At 45.1% G+C, this 20,033-nt stretch overlaps 1 long non-coding RNA gene and 1 pseudogene across 1 annotated transcript; both read left to right on the top strand.

Moving 5' to 3' along the window:
* Positions 1 to 11,720: 11,720 nt before the first annotated feature.
* Positions 11,721 to 12,321, top strand: Rps11-ps16 (ribosomal protein S11, pseudogene 16; annotated as a pseudogene).
* Positions 12,322 to 12,830: 509 nt separating this feature from the next.
* Positions 12,831 to 16,665, top strand: LOC148004333 (uncharacterized). The gene is made up of 3 exons (XR_015628035.1): positions 12,831 to 12,904; positions 14,705 to 14,901; positions 16,375 to 16,665. It is a non-coding gene; the product is annotated as an uncharacterized LOC148004333 (long non-coding RNA).
* Positions 16,666 to 20,033: the final 3,368 nt, after the last annotated feature.

Here is a 20,033-nt window from a genome sequence, read left to right as displayed (position 1 = left end):
GTAACTAGACATCTACCCTACCTACTCAGGAAGGTAAGTATATATGCTCCAAACCACACAAGCGAAACATCTGATTAGAGACTGTTATAAATCTATCTTGTGCTTCTACTAAAGCCTCTACGACTTCTCTCCTTGTGTCTCTTCCAGTTACACCCTTCCAAGTAACTATTAGTGACAGCCTGGCTTTCCACTCTTCTAGATAAACCTTTGGATTTTCACTTTGAAATTCTCAACAAAAAAAAATAGTTGGGATTTTTAAATTCAGTCTTCCCACCTCCAGTCTCTGGGCCAAGGGAGCTGGGCCACCTGTTCTAAATCCATTCTTATCAACTGGAGAAGAACTTAGTAAGTGATGTCAATAGTAACCGCGTCTAGAAATAGGACATGATCTTCCTGTTAAGGAAGCCACAGTAGGCAGGGAAGTGGTGGGGACAGCTGGCAGACAGGGACAGAATGGAGAATAAAGACACAGCAAGTGCCCACTTGTGTTATAGGGGCCTTTTTCCTTCCCAGGTTTCCACCTCATTAGAGCTCTCAGCTTTGTTGGAAGAGACAAAATAGAAAAATTAAAACTAGGCAAAGGGGGTTAGGAATGATGTTCCTGTGACTGAGGCACGGAGGTCAGGGATAGAAGGAAAAGTCATCAGCTCTAGGCGGCTCATTTTCAGGCAAAGTCGCGTGGGGAGCAGGCATCGTGGGGCTACAAAGGTTTTACAGAAGCCCCTTTTCAGAAGCCAGAGGGCAGAGTTAATGGAATCCGAAAGAACTACAAGGATCCAGGGAGACGGGAGAGAGCTAATTACACATCTGCAAAGCAAAATGAAGGGAACATGTTTGCCTTCCGATTTGGAGGCTGGAGGAAGAACTGTGGGAGCCGAATAACAAGCTGAACAGCAGAGCTGCCGTCAATCCAGTCAGTCTTGGTTTCAGACACTAAGTGCGGGAATGAGCGCAATGAACAGAATTACACTGTGGGTCTGGGAGGGAGCCAAAAACGGGTACAAAAGAAGAAGGGTGCTGTTCTCCCATAAGAGATGAGTGACCTGGGGTACTTATGGGTGGGTATGGGTTCCACCTAAACAAAGAGGGAGGCACGTTGAATCCGTATCTGTATCTGGAACCTGGAACCTGGACACAAAATCAAAAACAGAGTTGAGGATGCCCTCAAGTACGGTAAACAGGAAGGTAGGATAGACGTTATAAGCAGAGACTCCGGAGGAAAAAAAAATGAGCAGAAGAAGGCGGGCAACCAATGACCAGCAACGCCAGCTAACACTGTGGGTTGTAAATCAAGCAGAAGCAGGATCCATAAGCAAGTTTCCAGGTGCAATGGGCTAATCTCGGCATTAGGGTAAATACCCAGCAACTGGTTTTAATGCGTTACTGCTCTTTCTAAAGCAGGCGCATTGAATCCTGTGCCTCCTAGTATCCCCGCTCCCACCAAGTGATTGTGGGGGGGATCAGATTTCAAAACTTAGGAACTTAAGTTAAGAGTTTCACAATTTCAAGGCCACCCTGGGCTGCCTAGACCCTGTCTCAAACTATAAAACAATAATGATGTGCGCAGAAATGGCTGTGAAACTCAAGGGGCTCTTCAAAGGCAAGGCAACACCATGATGGTGTTGAGATTGTTCTAAATCTACTTTGAAGAGAAGGGTGGTATGTTTGAAAGTGGAAAAATCAGAAATAATATACTGGGGACAGAGGCTTAAAAAATAAAAACAGGGGGTTGGGGATTTAGCTCAGTGGTAGAGCGCTTGCCTAGCAAGCGCGAGGCCCTGGGTTTGGTCCCCAGCTCCGGAAAAAAAAATAAAAATAAAAAAATAAAAACAAAAGAAGGTCAGGCTAAAGAGCACATCAAAACAATCATCCACCATGACCAAGTAGGCTTCATCCCAGGCATGCAGGGATGGTTTAATATACGGAAAACCATCAACATGATCCATTATATAAACAAACTGAAAGAACAAAACCACATGATCATTTCATTAGACGCTGAGAAAGCGTTTGACAAAATTCAACACCCCTTCATGATAAAAGTCCTGGAAAGAATAGGAATTCAAGGCCCATACCTGAACATAGTAAAAGCCATATACAGCAAACCAGTTGCTAACATTAAACTAAATGGAGAGAAACTTGAAGCAATCCCACTAAAATCAGGGACTAGACAAGGCTGCCCACTCTCTCCCTACTTATTCAATATAGTTCTTGAAGTTCTAGCCAGAGCAATCAGACAACAAAAGGAGATCAAAGGGATACAGATCGGAAAAGAAGAAGTCAAAATATCACTATTTGCAGATGATATGATAGTATATTTAAGTGATCCCAAAAGTTCCACCAGAGAACTACTAAAGCTGATAAACAACTTCAGCAAAGTGGCTGGGTATAAAATTAACTCAAATAAATCAGTAGCCTTCCTCTATACAAAAGAGAAACAAGCTGAGAAAGGAATTAGGGAAACGACACCCTTCATAATAGTCCCAAATAATATAAAGTACCTCGGTGTGACTTTAACCAAGCAAGTAAAAGATCTGTACAATAAGAACTTCAAGACACTGAAGAAAGAAATTGAAGAAGACCTCAGAAGATGGAAAGATCTCCCATGCTCATGGATTGGCAGGATTAATATAGTAAAAATGGCCATTTTACCAAAAGCAATCTACAGATTCAATGCAATCCCCATCAAAATACCAATCCAATTCTTCAAAGAGTTAGACAGAACAATTTGCAAATTCATCTGGAATAACAAAAAACCCAGGATAGCTAAAGCTATCCTCAACAATAAAAGGACTTCAGGGGGAATCACTATCCCTGAACTCAAGCAGTATTACAGAGCAATCGTGATAAAAACTGCATGGTATTGGTACAGAGACAGACAGATAGACCAATGGAATAGAATTGAAGACCCAGAAATGAACCCACACACCTATGGTCACTTGATTTTTGACAAAGGAGCCAAAACCATCCAATGGAAAAAAGATAGCATTTTCAGCAAATGGTGCTGGTTCAACTGGAGGTCAACATGTAGAAGAATGCAGATCGATCCATGCTTATCACCCTGTACAAAGCTTAAGTCCAAGTGGATCAAGGACCTCCACATCAAACCAGACACACTCAAACTAATAGAAGAAAAACTAGGGAAGCATCTGGAACACATGGGCACTGGAAAAAATTTCCTAAACAAAACACCAATGGCTTACGCTCTAAGATCAAGAATTGACAAATGGGATCTCATAAAACTGCAAAGCTTCTGTAAGGCAAAGGACACTGTGGTTAGGACAAAACGGCAACCAACAGATTGGGAAAAGATCTTTACCAATCCTACAACAGATAGAGGCCTTATATCCAAAATATACAAAGAACTCAAGAAGTTAGACCGCAGGGAAACAAATAACCCTATTAAAAAATGGGGTTCAGAGCTAAACAAAGAATTCACAGCTGAGGAATGCAGAATGGCTGAGAAACACCTAAAGAAATGTTCAACATCTTTAGTCATAAGGGAAATGCAAATCAAAACAACCCTGAGATTTCACCTCACACCAGTGAGAATGGCTAAGATCAAAAACTCAGGGGACAACAGATGCTGGCGAGGATGTGGAGAAAGAGGAACACTCCTCCATTGTTGGTGGGATTGCAAACTGGTACAACCATTCTGGAAATCAGTCTGGAGGATCCTCAGAAAATTGGACATTGAACTGCCTGAGGATCCAGCTATACCTCTCTTGGGCATATACCCAAAAGATGCCCCAACATATAAAAAAGACACGTGCTCCACTATGTTCATTGCAGCCTTATTTATAATAGCCAGAAGCTGGAAAGAACCCAGATGCCCTTCAACAGAGGAATGGATACAGAAAATGTGGTACATCTACACAATGGAATATTACTCAGCTATCAAAAACAACGACTTTATGAAATTCGTAGGCAAATGGTTGGAACTGGAAAACATCATCCTGAGTGAGCTAACCCAATCACAGAAAGACATACATGGTATGCACTCATTGATAAGTGGCTATTAGCCCAAATGCTTGAATTACCCTAGATGCCTGGAACAAATGAAACTCAAGACGGATGATCAAAATGTGAATGCTTCACTCCTTCTTTAAAAGGGGAACAAGAATACCCTTGGCAGGGAAGAGAGAGGCAAAGATTAAAACAGACACAGAAGGAACACCCATTCAGAGCCTGCCCCACATGTGGCCCATACATATACAGCCACCCAATTAGACAAGATGGATGAAGCAAAGAAGTGCAGACCGACAGGAGCCGGATGTAGATCGCTCCTGAGAGACACAGCCAGAATACAGCAAACACAGAGTCGAATGCCAGCAGCAAACCACTGAACTGAGAACGGGACCCCCGTTGAAGGAATCAGAGAAAGAACTGGAAGAGCTTGAAGGGGCTCGAGACCCCATATGTACAACAATGCCAAGCAACCAGAGCTTCCAGGGACTAAGCCACTACCTAAAGACTATACATGGACTGACCCTGGACTCTGACCTCATAGGTAGCAATGAATATCCTCGTAAGATCACCAGTGGAAGGGGAAGCCCTGGGTCCTGCTAAGACTGAACCCCCAGTGAACTAGACTGGTGGGGGGAGGGCGGCAATGGGGGGAGGGTTGGGAGGGGAACACCCATAAGGAAGGGGAGGGGGGAGGGGGATGTTTGCCCGGATACCGGGAAAGGGAATAACACTTGAAATGTATATAAGAAATACTCAAGTTAATAAAAATAAATAAATAAAATGTAAAAAAAAAAAAGACTGGGGCAAGAGAAAGGCTGGAGAGTGAGTGAGAGAGCATGTATGAGCATATGTGACCATGTAAAGAGAAATGGAGAGCAAGTGGAGAGAGTGAGATGTTTGTGAGATTTTGTGTGTGTGTGTGTGTGTGTGTGTGTGTGTGTGTGTGAGAGAGAGAGAGAGAGAGAGAGAGAGAGAGAGAGAAGAGCAGGTGAAGATCAAGTGAAGAGTGAGTGAAGAGAGAATGTGAGGTATGTATGAAGATTGTGTGTGTGTGAGTGAAAGAGTGCATGTGGTGTGTGTGAGATATGGGTAAGGTGAAGAGTGTGTGTGAGAGTGAAAGGGTAACAAACAGAGGTGTGTATGAGTGTGAGCGTTTGAGAAAAAAAAAAAAAGAAGAAGTTCAGGCTAACGACACAGTGAAAAGTTTCCCTAACCTGGCCAGAATTTATACACAGATAATCAAAGACACAAAAGTTAGACTGGTCGTTTTCTTTATTTTTTTTCCCACTGTAATGGCAGGAAAGTTGATTTCCATTTAGAAAAGGAAGCGTCCACCACTACTGCAAAACAGGTGAGTGTCTCACGCCCACGTACTACTCTATTGGTCATTTTTTTAAACCAGTGAGAGAGAACTAAAACGCCTACTGGCTTCCATACAGCACCACTGCCTGGAACCATCCACTGGGTTACACAGCCAGGGTTGACTATGCATATCTGCACCTGCACACAGAAGGACGTGTTCTAGGACGTGTCTAAGCAGTGTGCCCCAACACTTAGCAGCAGAGGCACTGCTAGACTACAGGTCTGCACTTCTCTCTTAGAAACGTCTACTGGACATGGCGATAACCTTGGCAATCTGAGCAAAGACACGGCAGCAATAGTGAAAGCCGAGAGACAGCGTCATAGGTTCCCAACACTGATTACCTATTATCCACAAAGTGCTATTCCTCCTCCTCCCAACCTGATTTGTTCAGGTTGGCAATAAACCCTACTAAAAACGCATGACTTCCCAGCCACCCCCCCTCCCCGTTGTAGACCAGGGCATGCCAGTGGTGTAGATATGACCAATGACATCTAGGCAAGAGACTCAACACCAGTGCCTCTGCCTGGATGAAAGGGCTGTCTTTCTGACATGCCATTCCATCACCACACACCATTCTTCCTTCCTATGATGCTCTCCCAGTGACCAGAGGTCATATAACCATGACCCAAAGGGCACTGACAGGAGCGCAAATGGAGAGATACCCATATAGGATAGAGAATGGGAAGGAAGCGCCTGGATTCTCAGGCCATCCCAGGCTGTGCCAACCTTGCACTGCCCACCAGTGTGCTTCTTAGTTTAGAGAGACAAACTTGTTACTTGAACTTCTCCCAACAGCCTTCCTTTCGTTATCAGCTGAACATAACCCTAATTGGCCAGAGCCACCACAGTTCTCGTGACTCATTTACAGGGAAGGCAGCAGCGAAGCCGGGTTGTGAGCAAAGGAAGAAAATAAGAAGGGAATTCTGGAGAGACGGTCCAGAGGGGATGCTATTGGCCTTTAGGGCAAATGGGATGGTAAAGGTATAAACCGGGGGCGTGAGTCTTGCAGGGTGCCTCGACCTGCTAGCCTATGAGTATTTGCTGATCTCCTGTGTAACCAGCACTACCCCCTCCTCACTCTCTTAACACCGCTCTCCAGTGGTATAAAGGAGTCCTCCTCTAGGGATCCTAAAATGCTTTGGCAAGGTCTACAGAGAGAAATGTCCTACCCCGGTCTCCTGAGAACAGCCTTCAAGTCCGGCTCACTCAGCAGTCTAGATGGTAATAGGATACGCGTTCGTTCAACTATTTTTTTTTAACTTACATTGATTGTCATCCAATAGGGCCAAGAGGCTGAGAGTTGAGCAAGAACAAAAGAGCTGAGTCTCCAGCCCTAATAAAATGAAGCCTCCTTAGGTATCAAACAACAGTCAGAGAAGGAGCTTCTCGGTCAAAGTGAGAACAAGGAACAGCTGTGCTTGGGAGGACTGCGAAGACGGAGGGAAGGGAGCCGTGGGGGTGCTGCCCACCGGATGTGACTGTTGCAACGATGAACGCACAGCAGCTGCGAGTGCCTGCGTGGAGCCTGGAAGGAAACAGGGAAGTAGGGACCTGAGTAAAACAGACCAGTAGGGAAGAAAACGAGAATCAGAGGGAGTGGAGAGGTACGAGAGACGGTCATGGAGGGGTGTTTGCAAACAATCAGGGTGCGTTTGGTACAGATACAGTACTACCAAAAAAAGTTAAAAGATAAAAAAAAAAAATACACATCTAAGCCTAGCCAGTTCCAACCATAGCCATGTTACATGTGGCAGTTTTAAACCTGTAACTAATGCTAACAAGTTTAAATGATGACAAACGTTGTAAATGATAGAACCGCGTTCTCTCTCTCTCTCCCTTCCGTTGCTGGTTTCCTAGCATCTAAAGTGAGCAGTAAGGTTTGTGGAATTGTTGTTTTAGCAACATCATTTATGCACAGGCGCTTACCCTCAGGCACCACGAAAGCAGTGAGGTACCCAAGTCTTCTCCTGGCAAAGTGCAATGGCCGTGGGTTTTGCTTTGCCCTCCCAGGGCCCGACTGTATTCACTAACCTCGTCCAGGGTTACTCTCTCTCTTCCACCCATACAACAGAATCCTATCAACTTGTCCCCTCTGTATTGTTCAAGGTGACTGAAACACCGGAGCCATCTGTCACATATGCTGCAGAGCTTTAAAAAGCGTGACTTCTGATGACTGGGCTCTAAAAATGCCACTCCGTGGTGTGCGCTGTACCCAGGGCTCTCTTGACTTCCACACACTTCACTCTCTTCGTCTTCACAGAACAGCTCTGTGAGTCAGACACCATCACACTCACCCTGTAGGTGCAGAACAGAGGTACAGCATGTGTGAGCCGTTACCTAGCAATAACAACGGTTAAATGCCACAGGCAGGATACTGACCCCGGGGGGGTCTGCCTTCAGAACTGGGACAATTCGAGGCTACACTCCCCCTCCTGTGAGCACTTTGGGCCCTTCTGAACCTCAGATACCAACCACCCTGGGTATTCTTTTTCCTATGCTGTGTTCAAACCCGGACCTGCTCTGTTCTGTGTCCCAAAAGAGGGCTAACACCATAGTCTGCATTACTTAATGCCTTTTTCTTTTTGGCTTCCAGTTGGATTGGGCCAATGGAAATGACTAGAAGGGATAAGAAAATGACAAAAGGGGGCTGGGGATTTGGCTCAGTGGTAGAGCGCTTACCTAGGAAGCGCAAGGCCCTGGGTTCGGTCCCCAGCTCCGAAAAAAAAGAACCAAAAAAAAAAAAAAAAAGAAAATGACAAAAGGGATTTATTTCTGGTCTGATCCTTCCCTACCATTCTGGTCACAGCCCCTTCCTCAACAGCCATGGCTCCTGTTGGGAGGCTGCTTCCATCACTTCTGCTTGCTGGGGTCTCCAGGAAGACTATCCATCTCTCCCCTTCTGTCTTTAAGCCCAGTGTTAACTCCTGCCTTCTGCTGTCAACCTCCAGGTGCTTTCCAGTCTCTTCTGGTTGGTTGCCTGAACTCCGCCCACACTTTGTTCATTACACTGTAAACTCTAAAGATGTAAAACTCTGAGGCATGTTAGCTATTTCCTTTCAGGGTCCTGACTATAGAAAGTTCATACAACAAAGTTTCCTTCCTTGGCCCAGGAGAAAGGGCCCGCTGTTGTGACAGTAAGCTCTGGATCGAAAGGACACGCCACTCTTCTTTAGTTCTTCAAAACAGAATGATGGGGACTGGAGCAATGGCTCAGTGGGTAAAGTGATTGCTGTAAAATCATGAGGACCGGAGTTCAGATCCCCAGGGCCCATGTAAAAAGCATATACACATAAGCTAGAGCTGGGCAGGGTTGGGTGGGGGAAGAGACAGGTAGATTCCTAAAACTCATTGCCCAACCAGTCTAGCCAATCAGTGAGCACCAGGTTTAAGGAGAGTCTTGGTCTAAAAAATGAAGGTGGGGGGTAACACAGGAAGATGCCCAGTATAAACCTCTAGGCTATACCCAGGCATGCAGAAGTCTGTGCACTCATATACACATGTATGCATACATGCAAACCACACACACACACACACACACACACACACACACACACACACACTGGTGATGGATTACAGAACTTTGAAAAGAATCAAGACCAACAGAGCCAACTGACCTGAACTCTTGGGGGCTCCCAGAGACTGAAGCACCAACTGAAGAGTGAGCATGGGCTGGACCCAGGCCCCGCCCACACGTAACAGATATGCAGCTTTGTCTTCATGCAGGTCCCCCAATAACTGGAACAGGGGCTGAATCTCTTGCCTGCCTGAGGATCCCATGCTGGCCAAAGTGAGAGAGGATACTCCTAGTCCTGCAGTGACTTGGTGTGTTAGGGTAGGGTGATATCCCCAGAGAAGAGGAGGGGGAAATGGGGGTTGTCCTGGGAGGAGTAGGGGGGCTGATATTGAGATGCAAAGTGAATAAATAAATAAATTAATAAAAAAAAGAAAAACACCCTAAAAGGAAAAGAAAATAGTAACAGAGCCGATGTGTCAGAGAGACATGATGATTACAAACGTGTCTGCGTTTAATAACAACAATTTTAACGACGTGGTTAAGAAACTGACAACTAAAAAGGGAGATACAAAAATTGCCTCTAAAATTATAGCTGGAGATTTTTAACATACCTCTTCCAAACATGACAAGATGAGTAGATTAAAACACTCGGTGATTCAGATGACCTGAAGAGCTCCTCCCTTCTCCCCCTCCCGCTCCCCCTCCCCCCCATCCCGTCATTATCCATAACACACCGCTGTAGAAAGTACATCTACACTGCCAAGTGGAGATTAAATGATACTTAAATGCTAGCACATCAAAGCGCCGAGCAGTAAGAAAGCCATGAAGGCCTCTGTGAGCACAGAAGACGCTGTATATGTAACAGGGGAGCTTCTGACGAGGGAGAAGTCTCAGAAAAGACAAGGTGTGCTCCACAGAGTCCTAAGCATCACCCACAGTGCTAGAAGCTAGCACAGTGCCTCCCCTCGGGGGATAATGGCCAGACAGTGATAGGAGGTGGGTTTTTCAGACACTGGCTCTGGCGACTCACTTAGATCCAAGTTATGCTTCATTTGCTCGGTATGTGAAAGTTCTGTAAGCTGTACCCTAAAGACTTGAACACTTTGGAAATGCATATAGTTCTTCAAGAATAAGCATTTTAAAAGCACAAATTCCACACTTGCTAGCTTTTCTTTTCAGTGTTTCCTGCCCACTGTGCTTGGCCAGGCAGGAATTTGAGGGAAATGTTAGCCCAGCAGAGCAAATCATAAAGTCACCTGGATGGCACGAAGCAGGAAAGAGATTTAATAAAATAGAGCTTTGATGCTTTAGGCTGTTCTTGCTAATTCCTGGCTAGGGTCTTTGCCCTCGGTTCTTATCCACCCTCCTGGGTATTCATGCCCTAGACTGGGAAACTTTGAAAAAGCAAGTTGCTCATGCCTGCACCAGTAGAGCACAGATCTCCACCCCCTGCCTTTGAGCTTGATCATGTGACTCTCTTTGGTCAATTATACATACAAAAGAACCTATACACTGATTCAAAGCCTAGATCTTCAGAGGCCTCAAGTAATTTTTCTTCCCCATTAGTATTTGAAAGGTGTTCTAGTAGCTTCTGATTACACCTTATTTTTAAGATTTACTTGTTTTTATCTTATGTGTGGAGTGTTTTGCCTGCATATATGTATGTGTGTATGTCATATTGTATAATACCAAATTAGAACAGAAAATAGAATTATATCCCTTGGAACTAGAGTTAGAGACGGTTAGCCACGATGTGGAGGTCTGAGAACACATCCCCCGTCCTCTAGAAGAGCAGCTAGTGCTCTTAGCCACTGAGCCATCTCTCCAGCACCCTGTCCCCGAATCCCGAACCTCCAAATGAAGCACATAGCATAGACTTAAGACCTGCACTTGAAGCAGAGCATTCCACAGCCCCCAGACAAATGATTATTCTCTACAGTGGAGAATTTTTTTTGTACTTGTTCGTTCTACAACAACCACTAGCAACACACTTGTCAAAAATCCAGAAACAGGCGTTATAGAATATACGCTATACAAACAACTTGTATAATTCTGATCTCTTTAAGCTGATAGACACACTTCTAGGCTCTTTTCATAGCTTTTTCTAGATTTTAAATAATTGTAATGACAAATACTATAGCAATAATAATTGTGGTACTAGCATCACATGTTAGCTGAGCTGGGCACACCGAAATAGCTGTTAAACATTGTTTCTGAGTAGTGTATCTCTCGGAAGAGATTAACATTGGACTCATCGGGCTGCATTAAGGCCTGAATTCATCATAATTCTTCCTTTCCTCAGGCTGAGACATCCATCTTCCCCTGCCCTCAGCGTTTGAAACTCCTGCTTGTCAGGCCTTCAGACTCTGGCCAGAACCCAACACCACTGTCCAACTTGCCCTAAGGACTCAGACTTCGATTGAACACTGAAGATTCTTTTTTTTTTTAATGTTGCTCTTTTTGTATTAGATTATTTTCTTTATTTACATTCCAAGTGCTATCTCCTTTCCTGGTTTCCTCTCCCATCCCATCTCCCCCCACCTGACTCCATGAGGGTCCTCCCTCACCCACCCACTCATTCCCTCCCACCTCCTCACCATGGCATTCCCCTACACTGGGGCATCGAGCCTTCACAAGACCAAGGGCTACTCCTCCCACTGATGCCCGACAAGGCCTATCCTCTGCTACATGTGCAGCTGGAACCATGGGTCTTTCAATATGGGAGAACCTTTCAATATGGGAGAACAGAATGCTCTTTCCCGTCACACCTAAAAGGAGAATGAACACTTACCTCTCCCGGGTTTGACATTTACTCTTCTCCTGCAATGCTACTGTTGTCTTGAGGTGTAAGAAACCCAGCCCATCCGATCTCAAGTTGTGAATAAGGAAGCCGGGAGTGCGCCTACCTCTCAGGCTGCTGGGAAGATGGCGGACAGTCAGAAGGAGCGTGCTTACCAAGAGCTGTCTACGATCTTTCAAAACAAGAAGAATGTTTTGCTGGGAGAAACCGGCAAGGAAAAACTCCCTCGGTACTACAAAAACATCGGTCTAGGCTTCAAAACACCCAAGGAGGCCATCAAGGGCACCTACATAGACAAGAAATGCCCCATTCGCTGGTAATGTCTCCATCCGAGGTCGGATCCTGTCTGGTGTGGTGATGAAGATGAAGATGCAGAGGACCATTGTCATCCACTGGGACTATCTCCAGTCCATCCAAAAGTACCACCGCCTTGAGAAGCGTCACAAGAACATATCTATGCACCTGTCCCCCTGTTTCAGGGATGTCGAGATCAGCGACATTGTCACTGTTGGAGAGTTGCAGGCCCCTGAGCAAGACTGTTCGATTCAATGTGCTCGAGGTCACCAAGGCTGCTGGCACCAAGAAGCAGTTTCAGAAGTTCTAAGGGGACTCTAGCCAACGCCCTAGAACAAATAATTATTTTCCAGCTTAAAAAAAAAAAAAAGAAAGAAACCCAGCCACAAGACTTTGACATGTCGGTATCCCAGCGTCCTAGAGTCAGACATTGACCCTCCTACCCACCCTCTGCTCTGGCTGCAGTGCTAAGGAGCGCCGCCTTGGCAAACCCTGGAAGCTCTTTGGCTCTAGTCTTAGGAGTACTCAGAAGGCTTGGAGGAACAGCCTGGGACACATAGCACATCAAAAGTCTGTGGCGGAAGCCCTGTCTGCTGACATTCAGCAGCTCTTGCAAAGGCTTCATTTGCATAGCGTCCCTGTCCCAGTGCTAGGCCTCTCGCAGAGAGTGTCTAGCATCTGTCAAAATAGGGATGTGGTTGAGAGTACCTGACAGGAATCTTGAGAAGGTTGCCCAATTTGGAATCAGACACTGACTTCCCACCTCCAAAGCAACCTGCTTCCTCTTGTGATCAGCAAGGAAAGAAAATGAACTAAGGACCTTGAATGTGATTGGCTAAGCGCTAGGGGTATACAGACATCACTTCCGGTTTTTCTTGTAACAACCTTCAAGGTCAGCGTTCACAAAAAAGGAAGGTTGGGGAGGGGGTTGCTCACTAAGATTGACTCAGTCAAAGGCTTGTGACTGGTAAGCATCCCAGTGGCAAGTTTGGACCTGGATCTGTTCCGTCCTGTTCTTAGAACCAACAGATGAATGTAACTGCACAAGAGCTATGAGAAAACGTTTGAAAGGCGCCAGTGCCAGGCGTTCTTCCAAAAGTCCGCTGTCGGTTTGTCTGAATGACAAAAACAGGAAATGAATCTGTCCCTAGAATCCAACGGCACCCTTGCATTTTCTATCAGGCCTAAGTGGCACAGGCGAGGAAGCTGACTGTGAATGAAAAGATGGACTTCAGGAAAGAAACAGAGATTCCTCTCACTGGAAGGCCTCAGCTCACTGAAATTACCCGATATCAGCATTGTGGCTACCACACAGACTGCATCTAACACATAGACAGCATCATTGGGATAGTTTGACTGGAATGGGATGGGCAGAGTCTTACCCATCTAAACACAACTAAACACTAATACGCCTGGACAGCCTACATTTCTGGATTCCAGAACATAGGCTACACTGCGATGCTCCCCATGATTCTGAACTGGATTTAGGTCCCAGTGCAGTTAATTGTTCAATTACTAATTATTTGCCTGCTTTGTAAATTTTTTTAAAGGGAGAAACCCTGAAAAAATTTTCCTTTCACATCAGAAAAGGTACCAATGACCAAACTGTGGGATGGTTCTGTTTCTACCTTCATGGTATTAGGGCACCAACCATGGCCCACCTGCCTGAAATGAAAGGAACAAAGGTTGTCCAGGCAGGGTAGGTTCACAGGAACTCATGTGGCCAGGGAGAAGTAAGCTGTCTCCAAGATGATTCCCAAGTGTTACAGCTCTCTCTATTCAGGGGTAATACAAGCTATATAAACCTTGGGGAGTGGGTAGGGAGGGTTTTTTCATGGTGAGTGATACTGAGGTGCTAGGAACACTTCATTTGCATGAAAAGGAATTCTAGGTGCTTGCTGGACATGTCCTTACAGGAAGAGCCTAAGTTAAACCTGTAATTTGGCCACCAGGCTAATGTGACTACCTCAATGGTGGTGGAGGTTGGGGTCACAAAGATTTGCTCTCTGAGGCATGTAGGCCCAGAACAAGGAAGAAGCAGTTCTTACTCCTGCCTGTCTCAAGATGAAATTTTCCAGGTTTGTACACATCTTGACCTCATCTTGGTCCAGACCCATTCCACCACTACCACAACCACATGCCAGCCCTCAACTCTCGATACACTTACCCTACACCAAAGTCCAATTTACTTAACCAGTAAGTTTATTGGGGTTACTTACAAGAGTGTAGGTTAAGGGTTACTAACAGGAGTAGGCATGAGTTCAAGGCAGGTGCATCGTTAAAAAGACACCCAAGCATTGAAGTATAGATGATCACTTACAAAAGCTATAATCTTGCCATTTCCACAGAATTCTCAGACAGCCTGACAAGTCGGAGAGTCCCATTTAGGTCTGTCAGTAATCTTTATGGTTTATACAGGCTCAAGGAGCAAGGGGCTTTGTGAATCTTATTAAGTTTCAGTGACTTCCTAGTATTTGGGGGTTGTTTACTTCTTTTTTTTTTCTTTTTTCCGGAGCTGGGGACCGAACCCAGGGCCTTGCGCTTCCTAGGTAAGCGCTCTACCACTGAGCTAAATCCCCAGCCCCGGTTGTTTACTTCTTAAGACACAGAGTCTCCTTCCAGGAAGAAACTGTTTCAACTGTAAGGATACTGTCACTCAACAGTGCCTGTAAATGGGTGAAGGTTGTCACTTCTGCTTTCTAATTGATCATATTTGCCAATCTGGTGAAAACAACAGAAATAGGATTCATGGTGTATTTCTTTTCAGTCTCTTCCTCAGTTCCCTGCAAACAAAAATGCCAAGATCAACTTCAACTGCTCCTGAAGAGCACCTTAGAGTGTAGTTGTAAAATAGTGTCCTTGGATACGATCGCTTGGATTGTGTTTATAATCATCAAACATTGAGAGTACTATAATATTTCCAACAAGCACATGATTGCTGGGATAAAGACGTCACACTAAAAGGTAAGATGACAGTCTGTACTGCAAACTGCAGCTGAGTCTCCTTCATAAACATTCCCAAATACATAAACACTTCTCGAGAGCCACACAAATCAGCATTTGCACATCTAACTTTCACAGCAATAGGGAGGTGAGTACATAGATATAGATATAGATGAGATGGTAGATGGATAGACGGACGGACAGACAGATTCAGCACTGGTTTAGAAAGCCTGTCCTGTATGGAACGATATCACTTTATTACTTAGCCACATAGCCAGATGTAGGGATCCTTAAATAAAGAAAAATTGCTGTAAATTTTATAAAGGGTTTTGTTTTAATTCGTTTTACAGAATTAGATCAATAACTATCAGGAAGATTCCCAAGAGTTCTCAGAGCTCTGTCATAAATGATCTATCTCTTAAGTGATTTTAATGATTGAGGAAAAGCATCTCTACCAGAACATGGCTGTACAAACCAACCAATACACTAGGATCGTTTAGGCCGAAATGGTACTAACTTAGTGAGTTTGATAGCTGGTAGAAAGCCAAGGTCAGCAGGTAGAAACATAAGTAGACGTAAGTGCTCACTAAAACGTAAGAACCAGGCAAGTGTGATGTGTCTATGTAGATTTTGTAACAAGATGCAGTCTGGTGGAAAATGCAAGGAACTGTTTTATTAAAGACAAAAATTGAGCCAAAAACAGGAATAGGCAATTCTCTCTCTCTCTCTCTCTCTCTCTCTCTCTCTCTCTCTCTCTCTCACACACACACACACACACACACACACACACACAGGAAACCTCAAAGCTAATTCAGATAAGATATGCTAATCAGCCATTTGATACATATCCCATGGGTGAGCATCAGAGTCTTGTGACGCAGGGGACTGGCCAGGCTGTACAGGCATGAAAACCGTGTGCAGTGGATCGGGAACCATGAGCCTGCGTGGGTGCTTTGTGTAGACTGTGAAAATAAGAGTGTATGTCGTTCCGTTTCATTCCTTAAAGAAGTCCTTGTCTGGGGACAAAAGAACTATTTATCAGAATTCTGCTTTTGGAAACAAGGAATGAATCAGATGCGCTTAATTTATTCATCATTAGGAAAAGTGGAAAGATAAATCTCAGGCTCAGACTGTGGATTTTGCCTGGAGGTTGAGGCAAGGAACTAAATGTGCACAGAACATGGCTAGATCTCCAAAAGTTAATGCTGAGTGACTAAAATGAAAATCAGAATGAAGGCTGCCGTGTATCACCGTAGGTGTTAACCTAAACGCACACATGCACACGAACATGGAAACACACATACACACACACACACACACACACACACACACACACACATACACACACATACTGTATTTTCAAGGACTATATAGATGTCAAGAGTCAGGTATTGTTAGAATGTCATTAAATGCTGTGAAATCATAGTTAATGTTAATGGCATCTTTTATTTCAAGTGCCCCCTTTAATGCTTATTTCCCCTTTAAATAAGCTAGAACGTTGCAACTTGACTCCCGACTGGACAGCTAGCTGCAAGGCCCTTTTCCAGGACTCTGTCTGCCTGAATAAAGGATTATCAGCCAATCAGCCCACACTGGGCAGCTTTCCTGCCAGCACCAGCTGCTTCCAACGCTCCAGAGGTACCTTGAGAAAGCTACATGATAACCATTGCGGCCGTGGGTTGAAGATCCTCATGCCCACAGCCTGTCTGAGAACAGAAATGCTAGCAGATGCTGTTTGCAGCTACCGCCTGGCGTCTATGTGACATTAAACAGGAACAATGTACTTTGCAAGTTGACGGGTGACCAAAACAGGAACGATAAACTTTGCAGGTTAAGGGTTCTGTTTGCAGTTAGGACAGTTAAGAATAAGTTCCTGTCTGTCCTATTTTAAGTCCTTGAAAGTTAAAAGTTTCAATTTGTAATTAACCACGATACAAACCACAGACCTAGAGCAACAAGGAGGGCCCAAGGGGGGACTCTGGAATCTTGAATTTTCTCAGAGATGAGAAGGGGAAATAAATTAGAGATCAGAGGTGTGTGGAAGGAGGGCTCTGGGTGAGAACAGGAAGGGAACAGGAGGGATGACTTAGGGGAGGATGAAAGGAGGGAGTACTGGAAAAGACAACTTGATTGGGGGGACAACTTGATTGGGGGGTTCGTCTCTGGAACAAGCTAGAAATCTAGGACAATGGGAACTCACAGCGATCTATGAGTGTGAGCTAGCTAAGGCTCCTAGCAATGGGGACACGGAGCCTGAACTGGCCATCTCCTGTAACCAGGCAAGACTTCCAATGGAGGAATTGGGACAGAAACCCAACCAAAAATATATATATATAAACACATAATTTTTTCTGCCTACAAGATGTGCAGGGGTAAAAATGGAACAAAAGTTGGGAAGGCCAACCAGTGACTGGCCCAGCTTGAGAGTCACGCCATGAGAGGGAGCCCACCCTCACAATATTGATGATAATCCCCTAGACTTGCACACAGGCACCTAGCATAACTGTCATCAGAGAGGCTTCACCCAGCAACTTATTAGAGACCAGAGCAAAGTATTAAGTGGAGCTTGGAGAATTCTGTGGAAGAGGAGGAGGAAGGATTGAAAGAACCAGAGAGGTCAAGGACACCACAAGAAAACCTACAGAGTCAACTAACCTGGGCCCATAGGGGCTCACTGAAACCGAAATGCCAACCAGAGAACATGAACAGGACACAGGATGGACCTAGGCCCTCTGCACACATGTAACAGACATGGTCTTCATGGGAGTCCCCCGACAGCAGGAGCAGGCACTGTCTCTGACTACATTGCCTGCCTTTGGATCCCTTTCCCCTGAGTGGGCTGCCTTGTCTACCTTCTAGGAGAAGATGTGCCTGGTCCTACTGCAACTTGACATGCCAAGGCTGGTTGATATCCATGGGAGGCCTCCTCTTTTCTGAGGAGAAGGGGAGAAGGTGTAGATGGAGGGAGAATGTGAGGGGGGAGGGACTAGGAGGAGAAGAAGGAGGGGACACTGCCGTTTGGATGTAAAATAAATAAATAACTTGATTTAAAAGGAGGAGGAAGAGGAGGAGGAGGAGGAGTTCCTGTTTGTCCTGTGCAGACGAAGGTTCCTATTTGTCATTAAAGATTAAGTTCCTGTTTGTCTTGCATTAAGTCCTTGCAAATTAAGGTTTCTATTTGTAGTTAAGGAAAAGCTCTTGTTTCTTATATCTGGTGCGAACTGCCTGTGACCCCATTCCCATCCTTAACCTGGCTCTTTCCTTCTCCCTGAATTTCTCTAGCCATGTGTATAACAGCCAACCCTCGCCCCCGGGAGCATCTTATCTCTCCTATAAAAGGGACTTCAACAGGCCAGCAGGGGCTGCTCTCTCAAATCCTGACCTAGAGTGAGACAGCCAACTGGCCAGACCTGGTGCACCCCCAAAATACAGTTAGCCTTAACTAGACAATCACGGACTTAGTCTTTTCTCCTTAGGACTCTCAGATTTAATGGTCTGCTTCCACAATTCACTGGTGAAGATTATCAGAGCTGCCAAGTGCAAAGGCTGTTGGAAGTTCAAGCCTGGAGCAATAAGCCTTCCACCTGAAGGCCAAGAACAGTAAGTTTCTGGCTTCTAAAGCCTAAAGCAATTGGTCTCTGGGTCTCAGCTCTATAGTTTCCGGGTCATTCAGTCCGGCTGCTAAATTTAGGGCAGGGAAGGATTCAAGGCCTTCAACACCAGGAAGTGCAAACCACAGTTTCTACCAGGTTGAGCATAAGGACCCTAGACATTGGTTGGTAACGGATATCTAAGATGTTAGAGAAGGTGCCTGGGAATTGTAGAGTCACGGATTAAAAAATAACCAAAAATGAGAACAGCTCATAAAAAAATTAATAAAAGTAAAAGAAGAGAAGGAGCTGTGGTCCTTGTGACCGAATGGGTGACCTGAGGAGATCAAGGACAAGCCAAGAATCTGGAGTCCCAGTGACTTGGAGTTAAACTCCAAGTTTTAATCCTTAAAAAGGGGTGACAGAACTATCGATATAAAAAGAATGACAGTCACTTTCAGTCAAGATCTCACCATCGCCAAATGGACGAACATCGAGGGTCACAGGAAGTACTGCTAGCTGGCACTCAGCCATGTTTTCCTACTGTTTCTCTACTGAAGAGCTCCAAGATGCACCAAGTGCCCACAGGGACCCTGGGACGATCTCCAGCTCTCAGAAGAAAAGGTGACCAGCACAAATGACTGTTCTATCACGGATGCACTGAACCTGCACCAAAGCTTAACAGAATAAAACGCTTTGCTATGGACAGACGGGAGAAAGGAAACAGTGATGTGAGCAAAAGGATGCACGTCATTGGCGACGACATAGCCCGCCACTCACCTCTGCTGCCAATGGAGCCTGTTGATCAGTGAGCAGCTCTGCTGAGGTTTCCAGGTTAGCCCTAGACTAGGTTGAGAAATTCCAGGAACTACCAACCTGAAAAAGAAATATAATTGAAGATAATCACCTTCCTAAATCACCAACCAGACTACAAGCTTCCTGCTTTGCTCTTAATAACATTCAAATAAACAAACAGATACATAAATCAGCGGTGGTCACCTCACTTCCAGCATCGATTAAAAAAAAAATAAAACCTTGACAAGCGAGCAATGTTTTCTACAACATGAGGTAAAATAGCAATGCGGCAAATCTAGTTGATGTGTGCAAATGCTTATTTAAAGATAAATCAGCTGGGGCTGTTGGCAGATCTCAGTGGGTAAAGGTGGCAGCTGCCGAGCTGATGACCTGAGTTTGAGCCTCGGTATTTGTGTGGTACAAGGGGAAAACTGGTTCCAGAAACTTGTCCTCTGACCTCCACACATGCACTGTCACTCACACACACACACACACACACACACACTCTCTCTCTCTCTCTCTCACTCTCTCTCTCTCTCACTCACTCTCTCTCTCTCACTCTCTCTCTCTCTCACACACACACACACATACACACACACTCTCTCTCATGCACACACACTCTCACACACACTCTCTCTCACATACACACACACGCATACACACACATATACACACACACTCTCTCACGCACACACACTCTCTCACACACACACTCTTCTCTCTCTCACACACACACACACACACACACATGTATACATGCACACACAG

This window comes from Rattus norvegicus, chromosome 8 (assembly GCF_021556685.1).
Source record: "Rattus norvegicus strain SHRSP/BbbUtx chromosome 8, alternate assembly SHRSP_T2T, whole genome shotgun sequence".
Taxonomy (NCBI): Eukaryota; Metazoa; Chordata; class Mammalia; order Rodentia; family Muridae; genus Rattus; species Rattus norvegicus.
This window is presented reverse-complemented; position numbering and strand designations above follow the sequence as displayed.